We start from the raw sequence: 13,983 nt of genomic DNA, 5'->3' as shown, positions 1-13,983 counted from the left end.
ACATTTATTGTTATATATAATCATACATAATAGACTAAAGTTGCATTGATAAAGTTAATGCAACACATCCTGACCCTTTCAAAACAAAATGATTTGATAATTTCCCATTGAAGATTGGCATGAAATTGAAACTTTTCCAGAAAAAAATCAATTTTTTTTGTTGAATCTACATTTTCTGATGAAAAATATATTTTGTCTAAAAATGTTAGACTCCCAGCTCTTGTTACAGGTGATCAGGTCATTTAAGCCGTTGATAAAAGTAGGTGTTCTTTTCCCAAACCTTGCTCACTAAACACCTAACCCATTAATTCTCTGCAGCCCATGGAAATATTTTAACTCCCGTAATCCACCAGAACATGTATCTGTTTCGTGCAATTAGTCCTGTGATCCAATTACAAAGTATTTCTAATGCTGTTCCTGTGGTAATTTGAACAGTCATTTTCCATTAAATTCCCTACATTACAGTTAAAATATCTAGATTTAGAGCCTGAACTTACTCCCATTAAAGGTAACGGCAAAATTCCCTTTGACTTCAGTGGTGCAGGATCAAACCCTTAATCAACTGTAGCCACTTTTCAGAACTGAAAATAAATGGCAAACAGCAACAAAAGTAAATAATTACATCTCCCTCCTCCCAGTACCTGAGTAAATTTAACCATTAACAGGTGTCATTTTCCTTCATCCTTCTTCACCAGCTAGCTGGAATTTTTATGGCTTTACTGTCTTTTGTTTCCCTCTCTGGCTTGCTCCTCCTCTTTTCCCATGAAGACCAAATTCTCTCCTTCTCTATGAGAGCCCTTGTGTAGTATTTTCTTTCTCCCTCACTTCTCACATCTTTCCTGTTCTGCTGTCTTCCTGTGTCCCTTCCACAGCTCACCTCAGAGCTGCTCACAGGAAAAAAGCAAAACAAAACAAAACTGGAAATTCTTTTATATGATTCTTTCCTGGAGACAGCAGGTGCAGGAGATATCCACCAGGTAAGTAAAATCATTTGAGCATCATAGTGGGCTTTCTGGGCTGATGGCAGTTCTTGTGGGGAATGATACAGAAACTTTTGAACAAATTTCATAAGCTATTTTGCCTTTTGGGTAACTTTAGCAGTGATCAATCAGAACCAAACAAACCAGTCTCTTTTCCCCAGGGAAAGAAATAACAGGGGCACAAATATATGAATAGAGTGAGGGAGAAATCTGGGGAAATGTAATGCTGAAGGAGATCAAAGGATGTCAATGGCTAACAAATTACAAGCCAGTTATGAGATATAGCTGCACAAAAGAGCAATGAACATTATGATGCAGAAAAGAGGAACTGCACTTGGCATACTGCATTCCATTCTGAGTACCTCATTACCACAGAAAAATTAGAAGCAGTTCAGAGAAGAGCAACAAAAATGACCTGACTTTTGAAGGAACTGGCTTGTAAGTGAAGATTAAGGAGGTTTATTCAGCAATGATTAAGGGCACAGGGGAACATAATATCAGGCTACAAGTAAATATTGAGTATAAATGCCAAGAAAGCAGAGGAATTATATATTATGGCATACAGTGAGTATAGCTAACTTCAATGGGATAAACATAGGATGGGGGAAATTTAGGTAAATATTAAGGAAAACTTCCTGGCATGAGATGTATCATTATGTAGAATAGTGTCCTACAGGAACTGGTGGGAGACCAGTCTTTTGAGGTCTTTGCAAACATTACAAAGTATAACACAGGGAATAATTCTGCATTGATAAGGAGATGGCTTGTTAGGTCATCCCATTTTTTCCCCTCATCTAAATTTATAATACTTCTGGACATATTCAGAAGAAGGATTTCTATTAACTTGACAGGGGTTATACCTTTTTACAACAGAGATTAATTTGGCAGGTTGATGCTATGAAGGGAAAATAAACTGTTTTAGTTAATTAATATTTAAAACTTTGCCCAAATTTTTTCAAGTAAGTATAGGTGAGCTGTTTCTCTTGAGGTCCTATATGCATTCTGTGACCTTGTAGACTGTCTATTTTCAGTGTAGAACACTAAAATGTTAAATCAGATGTATTCACCAATATCTATAAAGCAATTAAATGCATGAAATGTCAAACTATTTCATGTCATCCATGAGACAGATTCAGGAGAAATTAAAATTGTTCTCCCTTCCACCAGTGCAGAATGGATCACCAGTTACATGTGCTGCTAGATTTTCCGGGTCACATATTCAGCTGATGTAAATACACAAGAAAGGAATCTAAGAAAAAAAAATCTATAATGTTCATTTATGGTGAAGAAATCAGTAAGGGTGTGCCTAGACTACACAGTTTTTTCGAAAAAAGTTGCCTTTTAAAAAAAAACTTCACCCACATCTACACTACCGCTGTGTTCTTTCGAAAGTAAATTGAAAGAATGCGGCAGTTTTGTCGACAGCGGCAAACCTCATTTTACGAGGAATAATGCCTTTTTTGACAGTGATCTGTCGAAAAAAGGCATGTGTGGATGCGGGGTATGTTTATGTTTTTGTTTTTTTGTTTTCTGTCTGTTTTTTTTTTTTAAACAGACCTCCAGGGAAAAGCCCTGGTGGACAGTCCATCTGCAGGAAAACCTCTATTGTTCCTGTCGGTAGCTATGTTTTAAAGGCACAGGCACCAGGGGCAGCCATTGTGTCAGGGAGGCAGCCAGAGGAAGCCTCTGACCACACAGCTCTCCCTGCATCTCTGAGAATTCATCATAGCACAAGCCCAAGACCCCAGAGGTCCCCAAGGACCTTCCAGGGAGCTGTCCCAGCAGCCTTCCGGGGCAAAAGGCGAGTTCCAGCCTGGTCAGGGCCTGAGATCCTGACCTTTTGGAACTATGGGGCAAGGAGAAATCTCTCCAGGCTCTGCATTCCCATCGCCGGAATGCAGATATTTACGGCCGCATGGCCGAGGGGCTGGCCAAAAAAGGACACCAGACCAGAACCTTGGGCCAGAGGCGGGCCAAGGTTAAAGAACTCAGGCAGGGCTATGCCAGGGCCCGCGAGCACAGCACCACCTCGGGGGAAGTGTCACACAATTGCGCATACTTCCAGGAGCTGGACAGAGTCCTGGATGGTGGGGAACCCCTCTCTGCCCCGGTTCTGGTCCAGACTGGATTGCAGACACTGGTGAGTTGCTAGGAGGCGGCTGAGGACAACCCAGAGGAGCAGCTACAGGATGAAGAGGAGGAGGAGGAGGAGGAGGACGACGACCCCAACCGCAGTGTGGTTACCCTAACCCTGGAGTTGGTCCCTGAGGCCCAGGAGGCCTTGCAGGCATCCTGACGCTGGTGAAGGAACATCAGGCGAGTGTGGTCAGGGTCACGCACAAAGAAGGGGGAAGGTGGGAGCACAGGGGTTGTGGGGCAATCCGCACATGTCATGCTCTTCCTGGACATGTGCAAGCATGTTCATTCCCAGGGCACACATGGGCAGCTGCTCACAGCTCGGGGAGGGCCCCACACATGTCTGACTCAAGGGAGGTCTGTCCTCCCCCCGCCAGGAACTGCGGGCAGCAGGCTGGTCATAAGGGTGCATGCACGACACCACACAGACCACCGCAAGTGTCATACTTAGCACTCAGGCATGTATGCACAAGCGACACAACAATCGCTCCCACAAACAGTGCTGCAACGGGCAGGCAGTGGGTGTATGGGTGGGGGGCCTGGGAGACCCAAGCTGCTCCAGGCCCCTGTCCTACGTTGTGTGACGCACTGTGACTGCACACTTCCCTGGGCTGTATAGCCATGGTGGGGGGCAGCGTGTTAGGAGGGGGGCAGGAAGTTACCCTAGCCACCTTGGGTCCCCAGTGAGGCCGGGGCTGCTGGCCAGGCCAGATATGGGCTTGCAGTGAGAACACTGCCATCCCTTGTTCTAAGGATTTACTCACTGATCACAAGCAGGGACAGTGTGTGCATTCATAACACTGATCACTTCTGCCTCTTCTCCTCCACAGCTGGACCTGCCGGATCAGAGTGCCATGCAACACCTGTGCCACCACCCACCCGGGCCCATAGAACCCACAGGCACTGGGGGGCTACAATGACCTCATGTGGAGGCATGTAGAGGCCCTTGAAAGGATGGAGGAGACCATGGCAGAAAGGGCACAGGAAGAGGCTCGGTGGCACAACCAATTGCTGGAGGATTTCTTCCCGCAGTGGACTGCAATGTGTGGGAGTATCCGAGAAGCCCTGGCTGTCCCAGGACCTGGCTGTCCCAGGACCTGTCTTCATTGCCGCTCCTCCCACTCAACCCTGCTCCAGTCCCCCCTGCCCGCGCATCCTCCCCCTCAACTCCTGCCACCCCTCAAACCCTGCCATCCCCTCACCCCCTGCTAGCGCAGAGACAGCTGCAGGCCCTCCCCCCCACACACACTGTCCCAGGCCCCACTCGATTCTGAGGACGTTTAGGGCCATGGACCCGAGGCAGCAGTGTTTTGCAGGCCAGGTGACACCCTGAAACCTAAACCGCTCATCCTCCCTCCCTCCCTCCCTCCCTCCAGGTTTACATCCCCCCTCCTCCCCAGTTTTAAAAAGACTTTGCTAGTTGCACAAGAAAGTTTATTTTTGAAAACATTTTGCATACAGTTTTATTTTGTTACAAAAAGTTATTTATTTGCACTTAGTTTGTTAATAAACATAATGTTTTTTTATATTAAACCTGGTGTGTGTGTGTGTGTGTGTGTGTGTGTGTGTGTTCACTGTCTGGAGACTGGTGCAGGGTTGGGTTGTGGGAGGAAAGGTTTTGGGGTGGGGGGCAACAGGCCCCATTGGTGAGACCCTGGGGAGAGTCATTGGGCTCCTGCTGAGAATCTCTCACGCACAGCCTCCCAGATGCAGACCCCCACCTGATGGGCTTGGTGGAGTGCAGCTGTCCAGGGCTGCTCGAACCACCTTCCCTCCACATCAGCCTGTGTCCCCCACCCTGGGAGGAAGGCCTCCCCTTTGCCCTCCACCAGGTTGTGGAGCACGCAACATGCAGCCATCCCTCAGGGATGTTGCGTTCCCCCATGTTGAGGCGAGTGAGCAGGCACCTAAATCTTCCCTTCAGCCGGCCAAAGGCGAATTCCATCTGCAAGCGCACCTGTGTCAGGTGCGCATTAAATTGTTCCCTGCTTGCATTCAGATGCCCAGTTTACGGGGGTATACCTCATTGGCCACAATGCAGATTGGCATCTCCACGTCCCCAACAGCAAAGTTTCGTTGTGGGAATAATGTTCCAGTCTGCAGTAAAGGTAGGAATTTCGGAAGATCCGAGCATCATGTGCCCAGCCCAACCACCCCACACAAATGTCAGTGAATAGTCCACGGGGGTCAACCAGGGCCTGCAACACCATGGAGAAGTAGCCTTTTCTGTTGATATACCGGGCTTCAAGATGGGGCAGTGCACGGATCAGGATCTGAGTTCCATCGAGCGCTCCTCCACAGTTCAGGAATCCCAGCCCAGCAAAGCTGGCCATGATGGTGACTACGTCTCCGAGGCGGACAATCCTGTTCTGCAGCTCTAAACTGATGACCCTCACCACCTGCAGAAATAGACACATACAAACACAGAGAATAGGAAGTTTGAGGGGTTGCCAGAGTTCTTTGGAGGTGCCTCCCACCCTCACCCCCTAAACACCCCAGAAGTCCTCCCCCCCCAGCAGCTGCTCCCAGCAGTAGGGCAGGGTGAGGCCAGGAGCCCTCCCCCACTCCCACTCCATTGCCCCCTCACCCTTTCCTGTTACAGTCCTCTTACCCCACATGGACTGTCCCCCCAGAGGCGCCAACAGTAGATCTCCCAGCGCCAACAGTAGATCTCCCCATACCAAACTGGTGTCCTACCGAATGGTAGCTGTCAGGGGTGGCCAGCTTCTAGAGGGCAATATTTACCCTCTTCTCCAGGGGGATGGCAGGGCACAAGTGGGTGTCCTGTCATTGCAGAGCAGGGGTGAGCCTGGAACACAGCTCCTGGAAGGTGGACTTCCACATACGCAAGTTTTGGAGCCAAGCCTGGTTGTCCCATCGCTCCATGATGAACCGGTCCCACTAGTCTGAACTTGTCTCCAGCCTCCAAAACCACCTCTCCTGGAAGAAGTTCGGTTGCAAGAACAGTGTTGCTGCAGCCCGAGCAAGGGTCTAAAGGCTGAGTTCAGAATCCAGACCTGGCATGAACATCATGAAGGTCTCATGGAGTTGCAGCAGAACTTGAAGCACTACAGTGTGGGGCCATCGCCTGCCCAGGGGCAGTTCCGGCTCCCTGGCAAAAAAACAAAACAATTCAAAGCACAAAAACCAACCAGGAAAAAAATGCTGTGGTGTCCCATAAAATAGGGCACTCCAAGCAAGCACTGCAGAAGCTCTAGGAGGTAGGTAAACCAGCTTCAGGAGCACAGGAACAGCTGTTCAGGGGGGGTCCCTTAAAGCACGCAACTCTGCAAGGAGTATGCTGCAGGACCCGGAAGTAAAGGCTGCCACCATGCCCTGGCACAAGTGCTTCCAGGTGCCCTTTTTTCGACAGAGCATCCAGACTGCCTTTTTCGAAAAAGCAGATCGATTTTTCCATCTGCTTAGTGCAAGCTAGACGCTCTTTTTTGAAAGAAGCTTTTTCAAAATTATCTTTAAAAAAAACCCTCTTTTTCTAAAAAGATGTGTAGTCTACACGTACCCTAACTGATGCTCTTGTACTATAAACAACAGCAAGGGTACACCTACACAGCATGCTTGTTTTGAAATAAGCTATTTCAGAATTTTTTTCTGAAATAGCTTATTTTGAAATAGCACGTCTACACTACAGTGAAGCCTGTGAACCTCATTTTTTGAGGAATAAGGGCTCTTGCGCAAAAGGTTTTTTTTCCCAACAAATGGTCCCATCTACACAGGGCTTTTTAATCACAAAAAATCTCTTTTGCAAAAAGGATTGGAAGACGATATGCAAATGAGAGCGTGAGATATGCAAATGAGCGCTCCATTTGCATATCTTCTGTCGAAAAAAACATGCAGTGAAGATGTAGCCTTAGGTGATACTATATATTTGACTGTGTCTACACTAGATTTTCCCTTTCCAAATATCCCTATTATGGCTATTTCCAGACTTTTTATTCCAGAAAAGTTATGCCACGTTCAAGGAATGCATCCACTTTTTCAGAACAATTTCCGAAAAAGTGGACGTGTTCTTTCGCTATCCCTATAATCCTCATTGTATGAGGAAGAAGGGATGTGTTGAAAGAGGAGTTTTTTCTGAAATTTGGCTCTGTGTAGATGGGCCAAATTTCGGGAAACCCTCTTCCTAAAGAAAAGCAGAAAAAGATATGCAAATTGCGGCTTTTTTCCAACTTTTCTTTGCAGTCTAGACATAGCCTCTGTTGCTAATACCAGTGCAGTTTCAATAGTAAAATGGGATTACTGCCATAGGCAAGACTTCAGCATCTGGCAGTGTTTCTATGGGTTGTTCAAACGTAGGTTGACTTAGACATATAACTTTAGGGGTGTGAAAATGTCACAGCCCTGAGAAATGTATCTAAGCCAGCCTAAGCCCCAATACAGGCAGGGCTAGGTTGATGGAAGAATTCTTCTGTTGATATAACTACCAACTCTTAAGGAGTGGATTTACACCTTCAGTGATGGAAAAGCTCTTCTATCATTGAAACAAATGTCTATATTAATGTGCTACAGAGACATAGTTGCAGAGCTGGAGTATTTTGGTGTAGACATACCATATGTCATCTGCATCTGACCAGAGAGAGAGTCTAGAAAAGACAGTACTAAAACTGACAGTAAAAGCTAGCTGTTGTCTTAAGAATTCTTACTGTTTCTAACACTTGTGATGTTGCATCAGTATTATGAATGACTGGAAATGGGTTTTTTTGGGGGGGATTGGGGGGAATGTAACATAGACAAGACTTCAGAGTGGTGATTTGATCTTTAATTGTATATTGAGAAGAACTGGACTAGGTTTTAAATATAATAAACTAATGAAAGACATGGGAGTATACCAAAAAGCAACCAGTCTTTGCAATCAAGTCAGGACATTGGGAAAGTCTTAAGTAATATTCTTATACTTTCATGATGGAAAATGTGTTTCAGAGTAGCTCTGGGGACATTCTTCCAAAGGAAGATGATATAGGTTCTGTCTGCAGAAAATATGCAGGATAGTAGTATGTAGCTATTCACATTTTCCTATCCCAATTGCTACTGATATAGTTCAGTGTGTCTTCAAAGCACTGTACAAACATTTCTTCCTGTGGAAGTAGCAGGACTTAAATAAGTGGGTGGAGGAGGGAAAGAGCAAAGTGAACATTAACTGAGTCCAGTTGGGCTCTTGCAACACCTAATGTGAGTTTATAGATGACTATTAAATTGTACAAGCTCTCACCCATGGTAATTTTGAGCTGAGCATAAGGAAGCAATGATTAAAAGGCAGATACAGCTGGCTGATGGATTGAAATGGATGTAGTCTCATCAGGTGTTTGAAGGGATCTAACTTTCTGTGAGGTTTCTCGATGACCCTGTAATACTGTTATGTGGGTAGGTGGTTTTCTTACTAAAGGCATAAACTATTTTTCTTGTGCAAAATGTGAATCTTATCACAATGATTTTTTATGTTTCATTGGATTCAAGAAGTCTTAAAAGTTTTGAAAACAATTATTTAATTTCAGATTCTTTGATAGAGAAATAAAAATGAGAGAGGAGATCCAGCAGTAGGTGATGATTTTTAATCCATTTCCATGGAATTCCTCTTAAAAATCTTTATGACATGAGGGGAACAGATGTCTCCCAACATCGTTAGTGGTGTTTCTCTCCTTCTGGAAAGAACAAATATACCATCAGGTAACAATCAGATTTATTCTCTGTTACAAGATATCCTGAATTTATAAGCACTAGATATGTGTGAAAGTTTTTTGGCCTAAATCCCTTTTCAACAAAAAATGCAGATTTTGGGTCACTCGAGAATTTTGCAAATTCATGTTAAATTAGATAAATTGTTGTGGTTGGAGAAAAAACCCAAAAGAAATTATGAAAGAGTAAAAATATTTTGCTTTTTTATTTTTGATGGCATTTTAATTTTTTGACCTGAAATGACTTTCTTTTATCTAAAATTTGCTTTAATTTTATTTCAAATTATAAAAAGTTGTTTAAAAAGCAAAACTTAATGTTTATTTTTTTTCTGAGCTCAAAGTGTTTCATGAATATTTTGGTATGCTGAAAATTTCAAACAGAATGGCCAGTTAACTGAAAAATCAGTTATTCACACAGGCAAATAGGTTTTTCCTCTCTAATTACAGTGATCTTTTTCGTTGTTATTTTCATATACAAACATCATGCAAACATTGCCCCTTAATGCCCCCATAAAAATCCCCATCACAATACCAAAGAAATGTGTATTACAACCCCAAATAATGTTTTAGTGTTTTACTTCTCATCCTTATCAATATCTCCTCCACCTCATGCTTTTGTTAGTTTTATACTGAGAAAAGATGATCCAATAACACATTATTATGCTAGCAAGTTCAGATGCATATGATTTGGTCTCATTTAAAAAGGAATGAGTTAAATGGATCAGCATTTCTTTATTTTACTCAGGCTATGACTAGACTGCAGGCTTCTTTTGGAAGAAGTTTCTCCAGAAGAGATCTGAAAAACTTCTTCTGAAAGAGAGCATCTACACAGCAAAAGTGCATTGAAAAAAGTGATCTGCTTTTTTGAAAGAGAGCGTCCATTCAGTATGGACGCTATCTTGCATTTAAGCTGTGATTACTATGGATGGAATGGCCACCAGGGCATCTGTACTTTCTCCTCTTTCCTCTTCTTTTGAAAGAACTCCCTCTTCCCCACCCACACATGCCTTTTTCCAAAAGAGTTCTTTTGAAAAAAGGCATCTTTCTCATAGAAAGAGGTTTACCAATGTTGGAAAAATGCCTCTGTTTTGATTTTTTTCGAAAGAATGAGATTGCACTGTGGATGTAAATCAAGTTTTTTCAGAAAAACGGCCATTTTTCTGAAAAAAAATCGGTACTGTAGACATAGCCTCAGCCATTTCAGAAATTCATATGTTTTCTTCAAATGGAAAAATTCACATTGGTACAGTACCAAGTATAGAGGAAACTGTATACACTCATTTCATATCCTATCAAAATCCCCTCCAGAAATTCCATTCATATGTCGCAAAGAATTAAACTACCAGAAATCAAATGCAATCTGAATACAGGTTTTTCATTTAAATTGACATTTCACAAAGCTATTTTTCTAGGGCCTAAAAATTTGACAGTGCTATGTTAAAATGCAGTGTTATTTTTATAATGTATATTAGTGTTTTAGGAACAGGCACAAAAATAACCCGTACAATCGGAGTATCAGCATCTCATTCTCTAGTGACTCTTTAAATTTGTATTGGCACTAGTGCTTTAGGTTCTGTGAGCTGTTGTATGTCTTTAGTATGCATGTATTGCTTGGGAAGATTCTTACTTTATCTCAGATGCTTTGCATCCAGATAGCCTGTTACCTTTGCTACTGACAGAATCTTTTTTTCATGGACACTGTTTCACAGACAGTTGAAACAATTCTGGGAGTAGTTTATAAAGATTTTTCATGATGCAATATTCTAACTGCATAAGCAGAGAAGAGGTGTAATAACATTTAAAGTGACTGAGAAACAGTGTTTCCATCCCATGAAAAATTTTGAAGTTTAAAAAAAAAAGTGTTTATCCTGAGCTGGGGAGTCAGCTTTCCAGGGTATCAGGGAGCTGACCTAAATTTCCATTCACTTCTAATTAGTGTACTTTTTCCAGAGATGTCTTTGTAGAGAGATGTTTATGAACAATTATGATTTGAAGACACTCCCTCGTAAGGGACTGTGTTATGAGTGTGGGAATTTAGAGATGTGCCCTGGAGACAGGTGTTGGGAATGTCACAATGCTATGTGAAGCAGTTCAACAGAGACACTCTCCAGTTTGTTTTATAAAGTTTGATTCCTTCTTCATTCACTGGTCTGTAATTTAATGAACCCCAAGATTGTTACATAGTGCCAGTGCTAGTGAATGAGAAGGGAACTGCAGTCATTCTGAAATTAACTCCTGCATTTGCAATTGAAAGCAGAGAGAAAACGAGGCAATAGAGAAGCAGGTGGAGCACCAGGGGGGAGAGGTTTTTGCAAGTATTTGGTGAGCACCATACATCTGGACTGGCTTCAGTGGGGGTGGGAGGGAGAAACTCAGTCTGCTAAAGTGGGTGACTTCAATACAAGATCATACTAGGGATATGAAATCCTGTTTAATCTTTTAACTGGTTAAACATATTGTTTAGCCAGTTAAAAGCTCAGTGAGTGGGGAGGGGGCGCTCCAGCTCACTTGGGCTGGAACTTCCCACCCTGCCTCCTGCTAGGTTGGAGTGGCCCCCCCAACTCCCCTCAGCAGGCAGAGGCTGATACAGCCTGGCCAGAGCAGCCCCTGCTTGAGAGGTGCCCAGCTTATCGTGGACAGAGACTGCTCCAGATGTCTATGCTCATCTGAGGAAGTGGGTTTTGCCCCCAAACTATGCACATTTAATACCCTATTTGGAAGATACAGAGTCTTATGCATACTCTTTGGCATAGGTTCACCTCCAGAAGTGTACCACAAAACCATACATACAATCTAGGAATATATTAATGGTGTTGACATCTCAATAAAGGACATCATCATCCAAGGCTCAATGAAAGAGGATCATGACTGTAGACTTCAGGAAGTCCTTGATGCAATTAGAGTTACAAACCTTAAACTAAATAGGTAGAAATATATTTCAAGGGCTACAGAACTTACTTTTGTTGGAGACATTATTTTTGCAAAGGGCAAAATCTGAGAGGATGATAAAATGATGTTATGTTCCCAGTCAAAGAGAAATCTCCATTGGCTCTTGTGAATTATCAGTTATTTGGGAAAATTCATACCAAATTTATGTACCAATGCATTGGCATGCAGAACAGGGGAAATCACAGGAAGGTCTAATATAATGACTGATACAAGAACCAGTGTTGAAGTTCTATGCACCAGAAACACCTATTAAAATCACAGCAGATGATTCACACAGTCTGGATTAGCTACAGTGATTTTACTGAAGCATAACAATTGTTGGCGACCAGTGGCATACATGTGCAAATCACTGACTGAGGCAGAAACCAGATACTCACAGACAGAAAATGAGCTTTGAGAAATATTATTTGCCAGGGAACGAGTCAATCTTTATATTTATGGACAGATACTATAAGTTTAAATGGGCTACCAGCCCTGATGTCATTATTTAGCAAACTACTAAAGGATTGTCCCTTAAGGATTCAAAGAATGATGATAAAGCTGCAAAAGTATGATGAAATTATGACCAACATGCTCTGTTAATTCATGTTCTCTGCAGATGTACTTTCCAGAGAAGTGGCTTCCACAAAACCAGAGAAGAATATAGAAGCTGAAGTGTAAGAAAGAAAGTCTTGCGCAAGAAAGCTCTATGGCTAAAATGGCCATCGGAGCTTTCTTGCGCAAGAGAGTGTCTACAGTGGCACGGATGCTTTTGCGCAAAAGCACATTTCTTGAGCAAAGGCACATGCCAGTGTAGACGCTCTCTTGCACAAATACTTTAATGCAAAAACTCTTGCGTTAAAAGTATTTGCGCAATATCTTGCTAATTTAGACGTAGCTTGCTTGTTTTGAGTTTACAGACTGTTAAGACACATGAAAGGCATGTGACTCAAGTCTTGGCTTGGCTCCTGGTTAAGCAGCAAACTAGACAAACCGGGAACCCTAAAGAGGAATGGGGTTGTTTTTCTTCTGTTCTCTTAAACTACTCAGATTCTCGCTAGGCTGCACAATTGGAAATTTTCAGAGTAAATACCGATAGTATTCAATGGACTGATTTGTGTCTATTTTTTATATCATACACATTTTAAAAAAATCCCTTTGCAGAGATGTGTATGATTGGTCATGACAAAGTAACACATGCAATACTGTAGAGGAAGGCAAATGAAGGCACACCCAGATACAGACTTACTATTTGTATCAGCAAGGGTTTGTCAGGCTGTTGCAGACTGCACTAAGGAAATGACTAGTAAGGCGATGTTTCTCAGATTATAATAGCATGCTGGCTGTTCCAATGGTTAGTTTGGACATCTTTCAATTTACAGTCTTTGAAAAATAAATAAATCAGGTGCTTAACAGCAGACCTAGATGGCTCAGGAGAGCACAGAAACACTTAGCAGCAGGTCATCAGTTTGCATCCAGCTTGTTGTCATAGTAGCTAAAAGCTGTTGGCATCTGATGTCTGACTGGCATCAGTGGGCAGTGAGTGAGGTGGCCTCAGTCCATTTTCCAATGTACAGATGTCCACATTATACAAGGCACAGCTATTACTGACCTCCTTGTTGGGCAGTCTTAGAAGACAGACCATGGATTCAAGGGGCTATCCAGGATGTCCTCAGTCCTAGGTGGTTCCTGCAGGAGAAGGGATGAAGCACAGAACAGCGGGCTAATGTGGAGGGCTTCTGCTGTGCCTGCTCTGTGGAAGCTTTCTGTATCCGGTACTTTTTGAGAGGAACAGTAAGATAACCGTGGACAAAGGTTTAATAGCCATTCCTTTTAGCCACAAGGAATCGCTATTAAAAGCCATAGACAGACAAGTAGTTTAGCCTAAAAAGGGGTTTTGCTGTTGGTCTGGACATACCTTTCTAAGGTATGTCATTTTTAGTAGGTGGCTATTAACTCCTCTTTAATGCTTTCCCCCATATAGCTCAGGAATTATCTCCAGAACTCATCAGACTCATGTCTCATTTTCTTTACCACAGAGCACCACAGCCACCATTAATCCATTAAAGAATCATATGAAGAGCATTACATGGCCCCCCATTAATTTTTATAAATTTAAAAACAAAGTCTCAAGCTGTATGCAAACTCTTGTTGACAATAATGAGGAAGCTCGTGCCAAAAGAAGCAAGGGAGACTCCTGCAATACAGAGATAAGTTGAGTTGGGTGACGATATGGACAATTAGTGGTT

At 43.0% G+C, this 13,983-nt stretch overlaps 1 protein-coding gene across 5 annotated transcripts in view; it reads left to right on the top strand.

The window, feature by feature from the left end:
* Positions 1–658: 658 nt before the first annotated feature.
* SPAM1 (sperm adhesion molecule 1) overlaps positions 659–13,983 on the top strand; it is a 33,440-nt gene continuing 20,115 nt past the window's right edge. For 2 of the 5 annotated variants that reach the window (XM_006122599.5, XM_006122596.5), the window contains exon 1: positions 659–977. The gene's annotated coding sequence lies outside the window, so the exon portion shown is untranslated. Of the gene's footprint in view, positions 978–8,380; positions 8,496–8,626; positions 8,799–13,983 lie in introns of those variants that run through there. The other 3 variants (XM_089778976.1, XM_089778977.1, XM_075928487.2) reach the window with 3 other exon arrangements.

Source organism: Pelodiscus sinensis, chromosome 1, assembly GCF_052426305.1.
Source record: "Pelodiscus sinensis isolate ZL-2025 chromosome 1, ASM5242630v1, whole genome shotgun sequence".
Lineage (NCBI taxonomy): Eukaryota > Metazoa > Chordata > Testudines > Trionychidae > Pelodiscus > Pelodiscus sinensis.
Note: the sequence above shows the minus strand (reverse complement) of the source record. Positions and strands in the feature narration are given on the sequence as shown.